The 21275-nt window shown below is 41.1% G+C and overlaps 1 long non-coding RNA gene across 1 annotated transcript in view; it reads right to left on the bottom strand.

The window, feature by feature from the left end:
* The window catches only part of LOC118319064, a 29219-nt gene extending 8833 nt beyond the window's left edge, over nt 1-20386 (bottom strand). The window contains exon 1 of the long non-coding RNA XR_004795900.2: nt 20186-20386. This is a non-coding gene — a long non-coding RNA (uncharacterized LOC118319064). The remainder of the gene's footprint in view (nt 1-20185) is intronic.
* Nucleotides 20387-21275: the final 889 nt, after the last annotated feature.

Raw genomic sequence — 21275 nt, 5'->3', positions numbered from 1 at the left:
GTTGAATTATTATTATGTGTGACAAGTGACAGAAATCCTGCTCATACGCACAGTCAAATCAAAACCCAAAGACATGACACACTTTTTGAAGATTCCAGAGTCTGCTTGGGAATCATCACGTTTTAAAGGTTAATTGCAGCGATTGCAAACAAGACCAGCCAAAAGTTAATTCAGCTCAGTAATAATGGTGCCATTTTGACAAAGTGTAAAAAAATATAGGCGAATGTAATTATCATTTTAACTGAAGTTAGAACTAATAACTGACAAAATCCATCAATATAAATATTTGACAATGTTCACATTTGCTATAGCAATATGTTTATGTATCCTTGCTGGTAACAGCACTAGCTGGAGTGGTTAGTATCATACATTAAAACTCCTTTTTGAATGTCATTGTCAAGTTTTGTACTATAATATAGTCAAATATAAAAGAAAAAATCTTCTGATTTCTCCAACACCCGCTGATTCAACCAAATGACAAAATTAGCTTGCTACAAAAAATATAATGTGTGCATGACATTATCATAGTCATGTAGCCTTTTATTTTCACTTTGGAGAAATACGTTTTTTGTCTGAAAGGAAAAGAAATCTGAGCTGCCCACACAAGTCAACCTTTTTCTGTTGAAGGTTTAAAGCGGTGGCACTTTCAAGGTCAACCCTGTTGTTGACATGAGAGAAACACAATTGACCCAGGTAACTGGTAACACTGTGGCCAGCAGTGGGAGGTAAAAGAAAGATGGGCCATGTGCAGATTCTCCCCAGGTGGACTGTCTCATCTCTACCTGTGGGAATTAAATTCATAATAACACCAAGACGGAGCTGTTGGCGACTATCTTTGACAGGAGAGGAAAAAAAGAGCCTTTTAACATGGCCAGCGCAAGGATCCACAGGCCATGTTCAACTAGGAGCAGCAGCAGTGAGTCAGCTCTGCCCTTCCAGTGCTGATATTAGTTAATGTGTCTCTGGCAAATTGTAAATCCGGCCCAATTAGTGTCACCCCGACAGATGAGAACATGGAGTAACACCTCTCTGTTTTAAGGGCCCTCTTCTTTCTACTGCTCATAATGAAATTAATTAGAAAGTCATTCTCTAATTAGACAGCACACTGCCCTGACTGAAATTAAGCTCACTGGGTGAGTGTTTGCACATGACACACACACACACACACACATACACACAATTGGTTTTTTGACAGTTTGTGCATAACAGGTGAGTATGCGCGAGCGAGCCGAAGGCGTGTGACTTGTTGATTGATGGGTCTGTTGGCGTGGTGAGAGGCAGGCACATGTGAAATCTCCGCCGTGCAGCTTCTTCCCGGTTTTAGCCGTGTGACCTCCAAACAGTCCAGACAAGCAGAGCCGCAGGCTACAGCAAGCTAATCAAAAAACTGCAAAGACCAAACAAGGCTACCTCTTTCAGACCGTCTCAAAATAACAGGATTATGGTTTATCTCTCACCAGCAGTTATTTGATGTCGGTAGCATTTCATTTACATTCACTCAAGCAACATCCAACCAGAGGACGTGAGCAACTGTAATTCTCGGCAGGGTCTGTGAAGCGCTCTATATAGATAGTACTTGTGCATTATTGGGAAAAAAACTAGTGAGGTCGGGCTTCTACACACTTCAGTACCATGACACTCTTGCTGGAGCAACCTTGTATTGTTTACTATACACTGGAACCAGGATGCATTTGTAGTAAATGACAGTAGCCATTCATGTATCAAACTACCTCGAAAAATTAATTTAGTGATAGGTTACTCTTTAAAAGAGTAATCACGTTGCCCTTGAAAGATGCCTCTGTGTCTGCGTGTTGGTTGACCTCTGCGTTTAGCTGCGTGTGTGTGTGTGTGTGTGTGTGTGTGTGTGTGTGTGTGTGTGTGTGTGTGTGTGTGTGTGTGTGTGTGTGTGCGTGTATGTGTGTGTGTATGTGTGTGTGTGAGAGAGTGAGTGACAACTAACACGACAATGATAGCATGATTACGACAATCATCAAAATGGACAATTTACATAATTTATTCCAATGAAAGGTCAAAATTATCCAGTCAAATGTGATAACTCTCTCTGCCTTGCTCGAGCTCATTATTGTCAGTTATATGCATTCCGTTTGAAAAGTACCATGGGCAATGTTAATGTTTCATCAATCTGTCAATTTATTGTTGCTTGATTAGAGAAGGACTGTGAAATCACCACAGCTTATTTGCCTGATCTCCCCAACTGCCCCTTCAGGGTTGTAACATGAAGACAGTTTTGGAGCCGCCTTTGTCACAAAAGGACCTGCTTGATGTAACTTCCGTGAACATTGTCTTTTTGCACCAGGAAACATTTACATAAAATATAATTCACTGACAATGAGTGTTTGTTACTCTCCTAATCCCCAAGTATGCTTTTTAAATCACTGGTATAGATCCATATGCATGAGATGACATGTTTTCTTTTTGTAGCTCTGGGTGCGGGGTGATAATTTATCCCTTTGCCCTGAAGGTGGATACATTCAACCAACACTGACTTAAATGACATCACTAAAGGACATTTATCAAACTTCATATCTCTTGATTGCCCCAAGAAAAATGTATCCTAAGGGAGACAATAAATGCTTATCTAATCTAATGATCTAATGTACAGCCCCCCCTTCCTCAACACCTGATAACAAACTTTGACTAGTAAATAAAGGTTCTTTTGGAATAAAATTGTTGCCGAAAAAATATCTCTTTGACAGACGAAACCTTTAAGCAACTAATCAAACAGCCTCCAAAATTTGTATTAAAGTGAAAGAGTGGAAAAACTCCAGATCTGAGTGATTTGAAGACATCCATATGTGACTCCTGCGAAACTACAGCCATGAAATGAAGAAAGCAAACGTTTTAGATAAGAGTTAGTCTCAGCAGGCGGAAACACTGGTGCAATTTCATGCCAAAATGATTACAAAAAAATTAGGTAAACACCGTCACAGCTTCATCACTTGACTGCCCGTTTAGCGTACAGACACACCAACAATTGTGGAATGAACAAATCAATGGCAATGAAACGCCTTCGTCTTTGAAGGTACTTCTGTTCCAACCGTCACCTGAGAGCAGCCGTGCTGTAATCTGGAGTCTGCGACACCCAAAACATGTTTACCTTCAGCCTCTCCTGTAAACACATGCTCTTCATTCCGACTGTGCCGCTCCCCATTTTTGGAGGGAAACAGAATCCTTATCAAAACCTCCCTCTGACAGCACGCGTGAATACTAATGTTCACACATGCTTGAGCCTGCATCTGCATCTCTCCGCTGAAAAGAGTCCTGCGCCACTTTGCCGTCTGTGTAACGTCTGGAGTAACATCAACCACACCCGGGCTCACACTCTTTTCACTGTGTGCATCAGTCTTTCTTTCCTGAGACGTCCTCAGCCTGTCAACATCCATCTGTCTGCGTTCTCTCCCTCTCTCTGCTGCCACATGACAGACCCGGCAAGGTGTCACTTCATCTTCTGATGCTGATTTGATATTACCGTTGTCAGTCTACATGCTGATCTTTGTCAACTTTTTATCCACTTACAAAAAAGCGTAAAGAAAGGAAACAAGAGGGAGCAAGAGTCTGTGAAGGAGAGAAAGGCTGGGGGGGGGGAAGATGACGACTCTGGGGCTCCAAAACAACATGTGGCGGTGTGCGCCCCACCCAAATCTCCTCTAACAGCAACTCCTTGCCACTCTAAACAACCCCACGGAAGTTTTTTTTGTTTTTTTCTGGGCGCTTTTGCTGAGCTCAAATCTGTGTTTCTCTCTGTCCTTGTCCAGGCAGATGGACGTGTGTATTGTTTTCTTGAAAGGGACAGCATGGCCACAAATACAAAGATATTTCACAAATACTCTGAAAGGGAGCAAAATAAGGTTGTGGTTGGTTTACACGCTGACCCAATTTATAATTTTGGGCTGTATAATTATCATTAGAAATAAGCAACTTTTACAAGCATCCAAGCATTTTAATGCCACATTTAGTTTATTTATTTAGAGTGCTGGGCTGGTTTACATGACAAGTCCTGATAGAAATGATGACTCACTGTCCCATAAACAGTTCTGAGCTCCTTGAGGCAGAAAAGATTTTGTGTTGAAAATTGTAAAGTAGCACACTTGATGAATATTTAATGCAGCAGCGTAAAGGCCGATTCCTTTTTTTCTTGAAGGTTTGCTCTTGTGTAGTCCTTGAACAGTTTACAGTCAGATAGCCTCCAACTCTAACTAAGCACGTAATAAAAAATGAAATAAGGCATTTTAATTTTTGTATGCAAAAAGTTCACAACTTCATTATTGGAAGGACGCGGGCCTAAATCCACACCTTATAGAGACTTAATCGAATAGTTACGCTGTTAGTAGACTGTCAAATCACAATTACCGAAAATTGGTTGTTATAGTTAAACAGACCAGAATCCAAATATTCAGTTCAGAAGACATAAAAATAATTAAGTCCGAGAGGCTCTTACTCCAGAAGGTAATCGTTGGCATTTTTCGTAAATTGATATATCATCAAAAAATAGTTAATAAGCTCATTGATTAATTGAATTGATTAATGGTTTCTGCTCTGAGCTAATTTCACATAAAATTGATTTCCGATGACATTTATGGTATTTTCCTTCACATTACCACACTGAGAACAAACCGAGGTGGGGAGTGAAATGATGTCTAGAAAGTTGCTGGGGCCAGGAGTAAAAAATAAAACCAAAAATAATGAGGACAAAGCAACATGCGCTTTGGACCTGTGAGATACCATGATAACACATAATGGGTAATTTCAGTGAAGGGGATGAAACTTGAGGATACGGAATAGGAAGCAAACAAGACTAACTGAAACATATTCGGCAGGAAATTGCATCCCCGAGTCTACATGCATAGGTCAATATCAGGTCTGCACATCTCGACACTGACATCTGACCAACAATTCTTGTTTGCAAAACTGCTCCGGCTCTATCAGCAACATCCCTCTGCCTGCGAGCGCACGCCTAGAAGCATTTGCGGGAAGGAGACACATTAAACTCCATACAGAGAGAGATGAGCGCTGAAGAAGAAAAACATTTGAGCCTCTAATCATTAAATACTCCCTGTAATAATAATGGATCTAAACTGGCTAATGGGTAGCACACATCCACGGACAACACAGGATAATGTCTGCTGAAAATGATACCCCCCTTTTATCAGTAAGATGAGTCGATGCCAGACTACTACGAGCACCAGCACATGATTTCACGCATGTGGAGGATTCATGGAACCTAGTATATGTCTTCTGTGTTGGTCCGTCCCGAAAGATGCAGGGATGGTGGAGAAGATAGTTCCTTTGAAAGAAATCCTTATGTATAACATGTGAATGCCAAAAAATGTAACTAAGATGATGTGATCAATTATTACATTAACCAGAGATTATTACATTATTGGGTTTATCTTGTTTTTGCAGAACACAATATTGTGATAACTTGGCCTATTTTATCATAGCATGCCACGAACTGTGTTCGCAAAAGGCATTGCTTTTGCAAATTTGTCATTATTCTCGATTAAGCAGCTATAATTTTGAGTATGAAGATCATATACGTATTGGCTATTATTGGTTAAGACATTCTATTCAATTATTGGTATAGTAATTTATGTTATCGGGACATTATTACACTTTTGAGTTCTAGAACCAATATTCCAGGTATGCGTCGTGGTGGCAGCACATCGAGCAAAATAGCCCAGACATTGTGCGCTCCCTGCATCATCCAACTCCTCCTGGGAGATCATGAGGTGTTTCCAGGTTAGATGGGATATAATCCTTGCAGCGTGCCCGGGGTCTGCCCTGCGGTCTCATCCCAGCTATACCTCTAAAGTGAGGCATCCTTATCAGGAGGCATCTGAGCCTCCCGGGTGTGAAGGGGAACCAAAACAAACTGCCCTGAGCTCCCTGACAAAATCTGCGAGGGTGAGCCCATCCGGCCTGCAAAGAAAACTCATTATGGCCACTTTCACACACACACAAAAAAAAAAAAGATTATTCAGTAATATTCAGCTTTTGTTTATTGGACACCAAACAAAAGAAAAATCTGCACTGAAACATGTTGAGAGAGCCAGTGTCAGGTCGTAGTACTACACCAGGTTCTCTTTCTTCCCTTGTCCATTTTTTAAATGATTCATAATTCTCCTCTGCTCCGTCCTCTCTCTACTACACAATGTTTCCGCTCTGCAAAACCATGTCTTTTTGGAGTAAATTAACTGTGTGGACGCATAGATCATTGGCTCTTGTTATAAACATATGAGGTGGTTTAACGGCAGAAAACTGGCCCATGTTAGCAGGTGAGCCCATGTGCACTCCGTAAGTATGTGTCCAAGAGAGAGGGATTTATGTCGGAGAGGCAGTAAAGCCAAACTGCCTCAGCCAACCATGAAACGCCGCATGTAGATTACTGTGTGTTCATCCATCTGAGGCCGATAACGGTTCACTACGTTAATATAAAATATTAAAACGTGATGGAGTGAATTCAATGGGGGTTGTTTTTTTTAACTTCTTACGCAACCTCCGTGCCCATTTGCCCGTGCAGCTCAGACTACTGGACTATTATGACAATGAAAAATATCAAGGGCAGTGGAGGAATTTGAATTAATGCATGAACTTCTCTCGACTTGTGTTTAAAAAATACAGTAAGAGACGGAGCATGCTCCATGCAGGGCCCAATCCTCATAAATACAAATCATAAATCCCTTTAAACCCAATTCAATCATGGCATACATTTGGATGGTAATTTAGGCCTGGAGATAATTATATGTTTAGCCATATAGACACATATCAAGAGTGGATGCAGGGAGAAAAGAGCTGTCAACACAAATCTGCTTCAAAACTTCAAACCTTCATTTGATGCTATTTCTGTAATGAAAATATTGAATAATACACAGCAGTGGCCACGCTCCTTAGACAGCCAAGTCAACTACAGAAGGCTTTTCCTCAGCTGCTTTTATTCTCAAATGAGTAATTTTGATGTGCAAGGTTATAGCTTGTATTTTTAATTTATATTGCCATAAATAATATAAACACTTGACACCCTGTTGTCTCCAGTTTAGACACTGTGTCTTTGCCTGCAATCAGACAGTTTATGTTCTCCCCTCACATCTGAACATTATGGAAACTGCTCTGAAACAGAAGCTATAATGAGCTCTACTTGCTAAAACTGAAATGATTAATACAATACACACAGTCATCACCTTTTCAGCACTTTAGTTATCATATTAGTTTAAAATGTGATTAGGAACTAATTTGTTATTATACCCCTTAGACACAGACAAAAGGACATGATTACAAGATATCACCTTTAGACTCTCCAGCCATTCTTTATTTCAGGACTTTATTAGGAAAAAGAATGATGAATTAAAACTTCAGATCATCTTCTTCAATCAGCACAATTGTCCGACGGCTACTATTTGCAACGGGTCCCTCCGAGGGGTCGTAACCTTTAACAGAAAGACGGAAATGAAACTTCATTCATCCATGACCTTTCTGTCATCACTTGAATTAGCTACTTCCTGCCCACTGAACAAATACGCCCAGGCAGAGGGTGACAGAGCCAATGACATTCGTGCTTTTTACAAAAAGTTATATCAGTCATAAAGGCCATATGTCACACTCAGTCACAGCTGAGAGTTCAGGGTGCAATGCGGCCACTTAAATTAATCTGCCGGCTGATAATCAAATTCCAAGTTGGCTGCCATTGGTCAAATTTAAGTGACATATTTCTGGTTCTGTCACGCATGGCGATAACCCCGAGATTGGCCGCCTGGCACTGGCTACCAGCTACGTTCCATTATCTAGAGGTGTGCCCATGAAAACCCAGCCATGAGACCGCTAAGGGTCTCTGAGTGAGAAGAGATACCAATAGATAAGTCAACCACTGGAACTGGTCATTGCCCTATACATAGACTCAGCAACAAAAACAGTAATGAAGGTCATGCTTGTATTTAAAGTCGAGACTGAGGAATAAACAAGGCGCCTGATGGATGCGGCTTAGCAGTTGCTGGTTCGGCACACTGGGCACGCCAAGCATGGTCAGAAGGATATTTACCTCGCCTTTGGAATATTTTAATTAGCAGCGGAGATAATAAGAGGGGAAGTAAACATAACAAACACATTGTTATTATTTTAAAATCAAAGTATTGACCTATTGACAAATTTCTTTAGTGCTTCATGAATTTTTGTCATCACAGACACTCAGTCGGCCGTCAGGCATTTAGTTTCCAGATGAACTAATGCAACCGAATGGACAGCTTTCATCCAGTCAATCTCCACATGGCAGGCTACTTCCTGTATACCAGGACAATACTTGGACCCAATCGGCCCACGCAACATCTGCCTTCAGCGAAGAAGAGTTACACTAACAATGATAAACATTAAAGTATTAGCTGAGATTTACTGTGCATCTGCGACTATGGAAAATGTGATGTTTACGTTCTGGTATAATGAGCTTACTTTGAGTTTAGTAGCCTACACCAGCTCCTCCAGGTGATTTCTGACCTTTGTCATGTCCGTTAATATTGGCTGTGCACATAACCCACTGGTACAATGCACTCACTAATTGTTAAACATACAGTTCTCTGTTAGGCCCTGAGGGAAACGGCAGAGAAGGCTCTCTTTTCGAATAGGCATCAAGGTTTCCTGCAAAGAGGTCCACGCTGAAAAGCGTTGCACAGTGCCAAAAAGGCTTAAACAACTGGCTCTGCTGAGTTGGATATCCATGGTGACACCGTAACCCGTGGTGACAGGTATCTGTTGGCACTGCTGCCAGCTGCTGTTGTACATTTGAGTGTTTCCACAAAGATTTGAATGCATAAAAACTGAAGATCTCAGCTGTGCCAGCTGTCAGCTCTATGTTGTACACACACACACGGCGAGGCAACGAGGGACATTTCGCACACACAGAAGTGTACGCAAACTTCAGCATGCAACCGAGTAAACTGAGACACAAAAGTGCACACGGGGATGCATAAACACAAACACACGCCTACGCTTTCTCTTTGTTGTGGCTGTATCACACTCAGCCACACGCACTTTTGCATGCAACAGTGAAACAGCCGCGCATCCTCTATGCCAGTGGTGGGGACTTATCAAACCGGCACCTTTATGTGAAAATAGGCTTAAAAGCAGACAGTGAAACCACTCTGCCTGCTTTTCTGTAAACTGTCCTTTGTGCAGACTGTTTGGTAACGTCCTCGTACAAAGAGGCCAATTGCAGATTTTATGGTATCAGGCCATTTATTGAGACAGCAGAAGCTGTGAGAATGAGATTGCTGGTGTGAGACTGCCTCATTTGTACAGCTTCAGCAAAAGTAAAGAGCGGAGAGAGAAAATGTTGAAAAGGCTCCTGTTTTCATTGACACTGCAGACATGGTGCGTACTCACGACTGCAACATGAAAAAAAATACAGGTAGTTAGAATAGAGAAGATGTTATCCAGATAACAAAGGTGTAAAAACTGAAAATAGATGACTAATGGTTTAATTCAAAACCACAAGAGAAATACAACATTTTTTTCTCTAATATTACTAATGAGTTCGGAAAAAGAAAACAAAAGGTTGCTTCCTTTTTACCAGTAAATGTGATAAATCCCCAGCGGAGAGGGTAGTTTTTGAAAATGTAAAAGTATTATATATACAGTAACAGGTCCTGGTAGGAGCATATCATTTTTACTTTCAGTATTACCCAGGTGAATATAGTTTTGGCAACTCATACAAGTGATACCACATTCACACTGACATTTTATATTTTTAAGATCACTTGCTATGTGGTATTTTACATTTCTGCATGCATGTTTTTCGAATGTCTCATGCTTTGGATACACTGCACCTATTATACTGTAACAAGCCTTTTCCACTATGATTCCACATCAGTAGCACCATTCATTCACAACTTTGCCACATGTTCTAGTTTTTTCTAGTTTTTTATCCGTTTTGTGAGGCAAATGATGCATTCACAGACACATGCACAGGCACAGATATGAATGATGCTTAGCTTCTTTAATGGCATTCAAAATCCTGAATATATGAAAGTTTTTTTCTCAATTTCAGTCTCCCATTTATCATTAGGTATCTCCAGTTCATTCACACACACTCATGTTTACTTATAGGTTGAACAAGATCAGACGGCACTCAGGCTAGTATCATGTCATCAGTATTCATTACATTGGTGACAAGGAGAAAATTCCTTCTCAACCCCCTTCTGTCATTCCTCCAGGCCTCAGGGAATCCACTGAAGGTTAATTTATTTAAATCCCCCATCCACTCATCTCTATTCCATTAAACTCTACTAATAAATCTTTGGTTTGCCATGTAATCTGTTTTCCACTGTCAACGGCCCGAGCCTCAGCTGCATTCCGCATGCATACTTGTAGATTTGCGCTCAAAGATAACATGGCAGCAGATAAGGTCACGTTTAAAATCAGTCGATGTCATGTTTTGTGTGTAAGTGTGTGTGAGAGAGAGGGTCTAAAGACATGTATGTAAGAGTGCCTGGACATCTGCCCTTTGAACGTGGCCAAAAAGCCTGGTTTCATTAATCTAAGTGCAGCCCATGGAAGGGGGCAACAAAATCAAAAGGCTGAACCCTCAAAGCTCTGTGCAGCTCCTGTGTCCCGAAGGTCCTGTAAAGTCTAATCCTATGGTCTGAATTTCCCATCTCTGCTGTTTTTAACCTAAAATAAAGAATATGTTCATACCTCTGTGGTTATGATAGCAACGATTAGTCGGAGCTACAAGGGGACCTTGGCTATGCAAACTAGTGATGTGTCATTATTACAGCATGACATGTCAGCGTTACACAGATGCTGTTATGATTATGACGGTTAACAGGCTTAGCTGTTGGTTTAATAGTGGGTGACGCCATTTGCAGTCTGTTGATAGGACATCTCATTGATGTCAACGTGGGTTTTGTATTTGAGAGGTTTGGTTAACCAGAGGCTCGGAGAAGCAGAGGGGTTAGGAACCAGGAATCTGGCTCCAAAGGGCCTCAGCCCTGGTAGAGAATGTCTGTACAGTCTAAATGTCCGTCCATCCATCCATCCAAAATCTGCTTATACTTTGAGGGTCGTAGGGGGGCTGGAGCCAATCCCAGCTGACTTTAGAGGTACACCCTGGACAGGCTGCAGTCTAAACATACAATAGCTGTGGACCAATTCAGGGGTCTCCTTCGGGGGTGCATTTGTCGACCGGTTGCGTCACCGCGTGGCGACTCGTAACCTCAGCAGTTACAGGTAATGTTAGTTAATGTAGAAACATGTTTACATATATGTGACTACATCTTTCTGATGGAAAGCTGACAATCACACCTGCTGACACAAGCTTTAGCTACACGACAACAGCTGTCCTGAAAATTAAGGAACACGCGAGAGTGCAAATCTATTACAGTCGGTATTCCGTAGAAAAGGCCTCTGCTTTCAAAATATGCCCCAAGCTCATTCGTAACATTTTTGAATTCAGCACATGGGAAAGCAAAAATGGCACCCGTATGTCAAATATCCGCTTTGAAACTTGAATAAAGCTACGCTTGCTCAAAATACTAGAATTACCATGCGACTCTCATATTACCCACCATACTACCTGGGAGTTTTCCTTTTTTTCAATCTTCCTTTATTGCTTTGTCCATTGTTTTCTGCTGCAACCGTTTCTGTCACATCAGTCACATGGCATTTTCAACATCTCTATGACATCAATATGAATGGACAATAAAACTAATTTTGCAATGCTGACATTCCCCAAAGAATTGTGGATGTATTTCCATCCATCACATTCAATGCACAGGTGATGAGGACAACACCAAAACCAATCACATAGTTTTTAAGCTCCTCCACATTGCTCATAGACACTTGGGTTTTAAAAATTGACTGATTAGGCCCCTTCTCGAGGCTGAGTGGGCGTTTTTCGTGAGTGACATGTCCCTGATCGCCCCCAAAAACCTGTTTTCTCAATCGCTCTATAGAATTTTCAGCCAAAGTTATTTCACTTGTGAGATATCTGTGTTTATGTTCATCACACTGGTTTCAAGTGGGCGGGATGTCACATACTTCCAAATTGCACCCACACAGCCCTGGGAAAGTAGTTTCTGATTTTAAATGTTTAATTAACAAGGATGCTTCTTCTTTTTTTTCAACCCTGTTTATTTTGTTTTGAATATTTAATGTCAGGAAACAACACTTTAGAATCAAACCAGGTTTTTGGGGACTTTAATATACACTCTTGCACACAAGTAACAATAGGGATTTAGACAAATTCAAATCAAAATGAAAAAGTCAATTTGTGAAGTAATTTCCAAAATAGGAGTTAATTCTCTTCATTCTTTTCAAGCAAGTTATTTTTGAATGGTAATGTATGAGAAAAAAATAATCTTTCTGGACCACATCAGAAACCTCCATCACATGGAGTTTCGACAGGGGCCACTGCACCAAAAGCTCAGCACTGATGCTCCTCTGAGATTGACCACCCTGCAGCATGCCACCAGCACAGTCACTGTTGTTGCCCGAGTTTGCCGTTACCAAAGTTCTAATCCCCCATTTGTAGCATCTCTTCCACTCTAGACCCTCTATGGCATTTTTGTCACTCAGGCAGGAAGCACAATGAGCTTAAGTTCTTTCCCCCCCCCCCCCATATAAGTGTCATGATTACGTATGATTGAATCTGAATCAGAATGAATTATAACCCTGAGTGTTGACACAAGGGAGAGGTTTAGTGCCAAAAGCCTTTCCTTCAAAAGCAGAGACGTTCTCCTTTAAAGCTCTTCCAGAATGCAGTTAGTGAATAAGCAAGAGGAGAAGGATTGCCAGATGGCTGCTTGTCATTCGCTGTGAGTCAGAGCTTTCATTTCTGCAAACCTAACAAGGATTCTTTGACAGGCAAGCTACAATTATACACCCCAACTTAACTTAACACTGTGATTACACATTTTTAATCAAATTGCAAGCAACAAAATCTGAATTCAAATCACATGTTTTCTGCTGTCGGTTGATCATTCAATATTATCTTTCATCAACTTAGAATTGTGTTTTTGATCATGACTGGTTTACTCAATATCTGGCTATTATTTCAACACTGTTAATCGTTTAACTTATTTTAACCAATGTGAGGGCTTTGGGATATTAAGATTGATTTTTTTACCAATATTTTTAGAGATGAATTGGTGAATTGAGAATTGGCAGATTTAAAGAAACCAATAATCCTTATTTACAGCTCAAATATGTTAAAGGAAACTGGGCAACTATTTACAAACCAATAAAATTTGTTGCTGAGGTTTTTGTTTCCATGTGTAAATGTTACTGTTGTATTGCAAAAGGGGGACAAATATATACATCATTTGAATCTCAGAAGTTAAATTCATTGTAATTTCATCTGTTATTATTTTCTTCTCTTGATTAATAATTCAGTCTATTAGAAGTCAGATTATTGCAAAGGATCACCGTTGCAGTTTACCAAACTGAGGTGATGTCATCAGTTGCCAAACGTTGTACAAATATTGGTCCCAAACCCAAAGATTTTCAGTTGACAGTAATAAAAAGCAGGAAATCGCTGCATTAAAGAAGCTGGAACCATTAAATCTTGAGCATTTTTGCGTCATGGTGACCAACAAAAATTATTCCAACAGTACTTTCCATAGAACAACTCATTCATCACAGTTGACAGTCTCTGTCAAAGTGATAGTGTCACAGACGTGCATGATACTGTCACAAAATTTGACAGGTGAGTAGTTAAGATCAAGGTGTTCACAGATGGTTGTGGCCTGACCAGTGAGTGCTAACTTCTCATGTATTAATATAGTAATGACTATTGAGTATGCTGCTGTGATCACATCGCAAGATGGTCTCTCGTTTATATGGAACAGACAGATAGGGACTCTCATTTATATGATCATTCAGATGCCCGAAATTTTTCGAAGAATACATCCTGGGGGAAAGCAGTGAGTCATTTCATTGCAGCAACAACAGAAGGCAAAGTGAATCATTATTTAAGTAGCTGTGTAACAAAGAGAAATAAACCAAGTGGCAGTTCTTCAGTGAGTCAGAGCTGCTGCAGGACAAACAGATGGCTTCCTCCCTTAATGGCTGTCCACTCTGTCCTCAGAGATTTTGTAATCAACATTTCAAATGTTTAGCGCAATGTAAAATAAAATTTGGACTGTGGAGGCTACAGTAATGGGACAGAACGCACATAGGAAATCCCCAGTCTACACAGGCTCACTGTGTCCCTCTGCTTAACAAAAAACATGAATTTGCTGCACCTTTTGTGTCCTTCCCATCTCCTCCTCTTCTTAGTTTGACCCGCTGAATAAAATGTACAAATGCCGAATGGCAGCACGATGAAAAAGACTCCCATCGAGACCACTTAGTTTTGAATTCAAAACAGTATTTTTTCACTATATCTTTCTTTCAGAAGTGATGGATAACTAGAGGGAAGGATTAAAACAGAACTCACAGCGGGAATACATTACAATTTCAATACAAGCTAGACAAGTGGCATTGGAATGAATCGCCACATTCGCAGGATGGCGCTCAGAGAATCAACCTTTCAAGACAGGAAATGACCCGGTCACAGGCACCATCGCTGCAGCAAAGGAGACAGATAATTAGCCCGTCCATAGATTACAATTTAACTGCTGAGAAAAATGTGTCCAAACCAGCCAAGGCACATTTAGCTAACATTTCACAGGACCTTGCAACACCAATGTTTTGCACTTTAACACCCTGTGATTGAAATGATAATATCTGGCATCAAGGCTGGTCTGACATTTCACACCTGAATTATTTGATTCTTTGCTTTCTTTGACACAACGGGAGTTTCAAACAGGTATTCAGTTTAATATTTCATCATTTCTAGAAATTGTAGACTGCACAAAAAACCTTGCAAAAAAGTTGAATAAATAATGGAGAGAGTAGCTCACTAGTTCCAGGCGAACCAAGGTTTCAAAGGTGTCCATGCTGAGAGGCTGGAATAATGGACATCACTGCAGCGTTAATGATTTGTGGAGACATTGGAGAGAGATTAGCAAGGAATTTCTTATTATGGGGGACTGACCCCACTGACACCCAGACATGTTCAGCCTTCTAAATGCCTCGCAGCACGCCTGTAACCACACCTGTCCAACGGCAGCTGGGAAACAGTGTGTGCTATTTATGTGTGTTGACCCTAGAAGACCCCTTCACACTGTCTGCATCACAAGCCCACCTCCATTATATCGCTGACTTGACCTCCACTGGAGGAACTGCAAAAGGGTCACGGTGGAATCACAAACCAAGTGCCGCGGACGTACAGTTTGTCTTCTCCCCAAACGCGTGCAGTGACTTTTTTTTAGCATTCATCACAAACCACAAACAGCCTTGGGACGCCACAAACACTGTCAGCGGACAGCCATGAAATGTTTTGATTTGATTTGTTCTCCTTGAAGCAAACTTGATTGTTGCAAATGAGCAAGACTGTATTTACTGAATGGATATGGAGGTGTTTGCAGAGGAAAATGAATGTAAACAATTAAACATCACAGCAGGATTTACACAGGCTTTATGTTGTACAAAATGTATTTAGTTGGTATATTGAACGAAACAAATGCTCATATCTAGTTTAAAGAAGATTGCAATGAAAAATATGTGAGAAAACATTTGTTTATCTTTTATAGCCAACATCATTACTAAATCAGGTGTAATTAGGCCTGCAGCGATCCAAGTGTTTCTCTCCCAATACCAACTGGGATACCACAACTAGGAATCCAAATAGTACCACAACGTCTTTGTCATAAAGTGTTTCATTCATATAGCACATTTCATGGAGAGTGGCCGTTCAAAGTGCTTTATAAGTTGCATTGGAAATAAATAATATAGCGCTTCAGTGCATGAAACCCACGGAAATTATTTTCATGTGAAGTTATTATGATGTACCAAAAACTGTCAGCAGCCTGCAGTGAAACGCTGAACTGACAAAGAAACGGTTTTAAAGGCAATAAATCAGGATCCATCAGATCGGACTCTGCATCGCTATTTGTCTCATGATTAATCCTAACTTTTAGAGCACATAATAATAATTTTCTGGATAAAAGCTTCTGATTTACAGAACGGATTTTTCAAAATCATTTTCTTTGCAGCTGTGGATTTTATTTTTTTTATTTAATCCGTACAATTCAGGGAGCAGCATTTCTCTCTAATAACACAATTTTTCCACTAAAACATAATTTCCAGTAATATTTTAATGAGAAATTTCAGCACTCAGCTTCTTGAAAGTCACACTACTTCAACCAAGGAATCGGAGCTGTACAGTTTTAATTATTCTCAGGATTACTTGAGGCCCATTTCTCATTTTATCAAAACTATAATAATAGAAGAGTGTTGATATAAAAAGAGAGCTTAAGCAGCTTAACCTCTTTTCACTCCAAAAGGATCACCAGGGGACATGTGAATCATGCAAGATGATTATTTGAGAAAGGACTGAAATAACTGTATGAATATGTTGGTGAAAAAAAAAATGTTCATTTCAGAAAAGGCCTCAGATTCAAAGTCCAAAATGTGCATTTGTTGAGTGTTCTTCATGGAGACTCAATGGGGAATTGATCCTCTCCAGGGAATTGATCCTCTGAACTCTAATATAAAGCATCTTTCAGCTCATTCCCTGTAGCAAAGCACTGAAATGCCTCTGTAGGAGTTATGACGGTCAATGCAACTTAATGTAGCAGTGATTCATGGGAAAGCCCTCCAGTGGTGCCCTCTGCGCCATTTTATGGCCATTATAAACCATAGCCTCCAACCACCAAGGCACTGCATGCCTTATGAGACAGAACCAGAAAGAGAATAAAAAACTGTAGTTAAAAATGTAAAAAAAAATGAGGGGACAAGGCAAAAATCTGGGATTGATCCACCATGTTTTATGCATTTCGATGCAGCATTCACTGTTCGTGTGACACCTCTGCCGTCTGATCTCCACTTTTCACAGCCCTGACAACAATGATATATGTCCTCTGTGTATTTCTAGTTCCATCCGGTATGACTATTCATGGTGTAGCGCTGTACATTTCGCTGTTGAGTTTACTGGAGCAGTGCTAGAATTCGACCACAGTAATCTGACATGGTTGTCACGGCAGATTTCCTAACAGAAGGAGAATTTTTTTTATCTTTTTTAACAAATTAAATAAAGATGCTGAGAGCTAAATGATTCATGTCATTGGCGAATGAACCAGTGATTTTTTTGCCAGCCTGACTATTTATTTTCGTGTACAGTAGTTACTCCTGTAAAAATTAAAGGAAATGCCGAGCACAGGAGCAAAGGGGCTCTGCCAACACACGTGGCAACGAGCCAAAATGAAACCCTTTTCCGTAGTGACACAGAAAGGGATGTGAATGAAGCTCATTGTACTGTTACTGAATAAAGCCAAAGCTTTAGGTTTCATACGTCTGCATTTGTAAAATCTTCAGATGTGTTTGCACAACAGCGGACTGAGAGGAAATACATCTTGTTGTTTCAGCTCCTTAGAGCCAGTCACAGTACATTGACCTGGTTTTCTCTGAAACTGTTCATCTTAGCAACCACAGAGGAGAAGAGAAGAAAAAGTGCTCCGGGCCCTTCAGGCTGTCGCGAGCGAAGACTGGAAGAGCAGCAGTTGGCATCAAACCCCTGCTTCTTTATTTTTTGCAGTGGCGCTGCGGCAGGAAAACAAGATAATTAACAGTGACAAAAAGCCATCTAAATAAGGAGGCGGCGTGGAGGCTTTGCAGGTTTGCGCTCGCAAGCCTTAGAGACACTTCTCCCCAACCACGCTCCACCCCGTGATGAGCCGGTCAAATCAAGCCAACGCCAGGGGCGGCGCAGTGCGAGGTCCACTGACCCGCGCCAACATAACAGATTTAAAATGAGTGAAAAAGAGGCAAACGTCTCGGCCAATTAGAAGGAGGAGTGATGGGACGTTGCTGCCAGGCACCGGCTACGAGAAGGCAACATAAAAGCAGATCAAGTGTCTGACTCTATATTTGTGTCCGTCAGCTGAAGATCTGTAGGCCACCTGATTTGGCAAAGCCCGGAACATCCCGCTGCAGAGGCCCAGGGAGCCCATTACTGAGAAGTCACTGAAGCTTATCGTTTCTGGTTTTTAAAGATTTTCCCTGCAAAATATCGAGATTTTTTTTTTCGAAGAGGAGCAGGTTCGTTTAGGCTGAATTTGCCCCAGTTCTTTACGTCCCCGGGAAAACAAGAGAAGCAGCAGAGAAAGGCGTATTATGCCGGCCCAGCTTATAATGGTTCAGAGTCAAGACACTGGCTGAAAAACTTTAAAGTTTTGTTTAAAAATCTAAAATTGCAACAATCAACATCAGATTGAACCAGACAACATCCATCAACAACCCAAAACCTTTTGAACTGTTTTAAACCAGTTGTATAAAAATTTTATATAAATTATACACACCTTCCACAAGACATCGGGATAATTGAGTATCCGAGTAGAAGAATCATGGCCTGTATACAATATTTTCTTTTACACATAAAGAACTGTGAATAAGACTTTAAAGTCTTTAAATGATTTAGCATGTAAAGCAGCAAGTGTTGGACAGTTTCCTTTTGCTTTGTGCTGTTATTTGTTTGTGAATATAACTCTTCTATATCTGTCCACTTGTTTCATTATTTTCTTTCGTTGTCCTTTTAATTGTTTTGTTTTTTCTTTACATGTTCGGAATAAACACATTTTCCAATTCAATCCGAAGCAGTAAGATGAGAGAAATGGCCAGAGAAATTGCTCTCGCCCATTATTGCCCACTGAGCAATTCCACTTGAGAAACTCAGAATTGCCTTCCTCCATCTTAGCAGCGACCACTCAGGTATGAAAAAAAAAAAAAAAAAAAAAGAAAGATTCTTATTCCCTTCCTGTTCATTCTCTAGACTGTGAGCTCACCTCTCTAACATCCAGACAACAGCCGCCTACTTATCATCCTCCGATATATTAGTTGTAATGCACTCTTATGTGCATAAGAGGTGGCTTATAGGCTAAGACACTGCCCCCTTTTCTCTCCCTCATATTGCCTTGATTCAAAGGTCTGCGCGTGCTCCCATCTTTCAGGCGTGTCGAGGGCTAATGTGAGACTGTCCCGGCGTCTGACAGCTCGTCTCCTCGAAGGCTCCCTGTCAGCCGCGGTTGCTCTGTGGGAGGATTTGAATAACAAGCTCCCCCACAGGAGCGAGTGCAACCCGGGCACGTCTCTCATCTCTCCACACCGGTCTGGTCACCTGACGGCGGTCGGGGGAAACGATCGTGTCACTTGTCGACAAACACACAGCGAACGAATGGCTCCCATCTATTGATTTGAACGAACGCTGCACGGCAACCCCGCATCCACTGACTGCTGCCATCCCGAAGGGTTTTCAGATTTGGTGACACTGTCAAAGCTCCGCGTGCGTCGCCAAAACAATACAGATCATTTTCAAATGACATATGTTCTTCAAACTATTTTTTTTAATGTATTCATTTGTCTCTTTAATCGAAGTATGGCTTAAAACTCGCCCTCCTTCACAGGAACCTGATCGGGCCCTCGGCTCCGGCGCAATTGGACCCAATCATTTTTCTCAACATGAAGCAACACGGCCACGCAGCATCTTCACAGAACTACGCCTCAACATCAACCAGTTACACAGATATGAAACGCAACTAAATCAGCAGATCGCATAAACACGAAAATTGTACATGTCCACGCGTGACAGTCGTGATATTCCGAGCTAACGACACAAGCTACATATCAATGGAAAGCTCCGATTATTATATTATAACTCTCTGATCAACTGTCATTGAATAAGCAGCCGAAGAAGAAGTGACAAAATGATATCTGGAATCACATGTGCTACGTGCTAAACACAAAGCTATGAAGCCACACGGCATCTGCACAGGACGGGGAGACGCTCGGCCACACGCCAGTGTCAACCCTCTTCACCGACACGACACGCAATTAAAACACCGAGCAACTGAGTCGGCATATCACTTAAACACCACAAGGTTTACATTATAATAAATCACCGATGACAGACTTGACAGCTGCTGCTGCCAACATGCTAACAACACAAGCTACACATCATGCTAACGCCTCAGCCTCCGCAGATTCCAACGCTCTCCTTCCTCTAACTCTCAGACAAACATTCAGCTCACCAGCCGCCGACCAATGATTGTATCAACACAGCAAAAATGCATAAATCACGTCTTACCGTCGAAGTATTTGCCGGAAAAGTTGTGTTTTGCTCCAGAAATCCAATTCCGTTAGCTCAGCACAAAGACCGCTCGTCATTTCAAGATATTACTCCGCCTGGTCGGTCCTACTTCGACTACACAGGCGGAAGTCGCATGTAAAATGGCTGCCCGTCGATTCTACTGGCTCTCGCGGTTCTATAGACGCGTCAATCACCCAGATCGACCAATGCGCTGCTGAGATACAATAGTTGAGTCTGTTCGAAGGTCTGACGACATGACGTCACACTACAAAGATCGTTTATGGAGAGACAGATGCTCACCTGTCTTCATTACAGAGACATGTACGGGAATTTAAATGACTTTTGCAGAAAGAAACCTGTATCTTTTGGTCATTGGATTTTCTTTTCAGAAACGGGTATTAAAAAACAAAAAAACAGTGGTTATTTGATTTTAGCTTTAAAATACAAAATTGAAAATTGAAAAACAAGCCGTTTTTCTTCGACTCTTTCGTGGTCAAAAGGGGATGAGCGAAATTTTAAAAATGGTTCCATTTTCATTTTCTATTTTGAATAACAAAAAATGAAATAACAAGAAAACGGAAACAGACAAATATGCCCGTTTTCTCATATTCTCAGACCGGATGTGGTGGTTTTCAAAGCAAGAGCTCCAACTGTAAGATTGCCAGTCTGACTGCCAGTGAGTGTTGTTACAGCCAGGGCAAGAGGAATTTATTTATTTATTTATTTATTTAGAGTGCAAGTGCGTTCTGTCGTGGTGACAATAGATTATTGTTGACAAGTGCGAACACCATTATCAACAAAAAACGACTTTATGTGTCTGTGTGTGTCGGTCAGTGGGCGTGGTCTTCCTGAGGTCCTCTCTGGGCTGCACACCGGTCTAGCTCGTTATCTCCTGCATAAAAACTGTGACTCATCTCAGATTGTCTTGTTTCGACCGTGGTTCAAAACTCAGACAAAAAAAACTGGGATGTGTGGAAGCAATGGCACAGTCACCTGCATTCGCTTCCTGATTGGTTCTTATCTTATCTCAAATATACCAACAGTGAATTCAAGAATTCAACATGTTGTTAACACTGACTGTCAAATT

Source organism: Scophthalmus maximus, chromosome 9 (assembly GCF_022379125.1).
Source record: "Scophthalmus maximus strain ysfricsl-2021 chromosome 9, ASM2237912v1, whole genome shotgun sequence".
In the NCBI taxonomy this organism is placed as follows: Eukaryota; Metazoa; Chordata; class Actinopteri; order Pleuronectiformes; family Scophthalmidae; genus Scophthalmus; species Scophthalmus maximus.
This window is presented reverse-complemented; position numbering and strand designations above follow the sequence as displayed.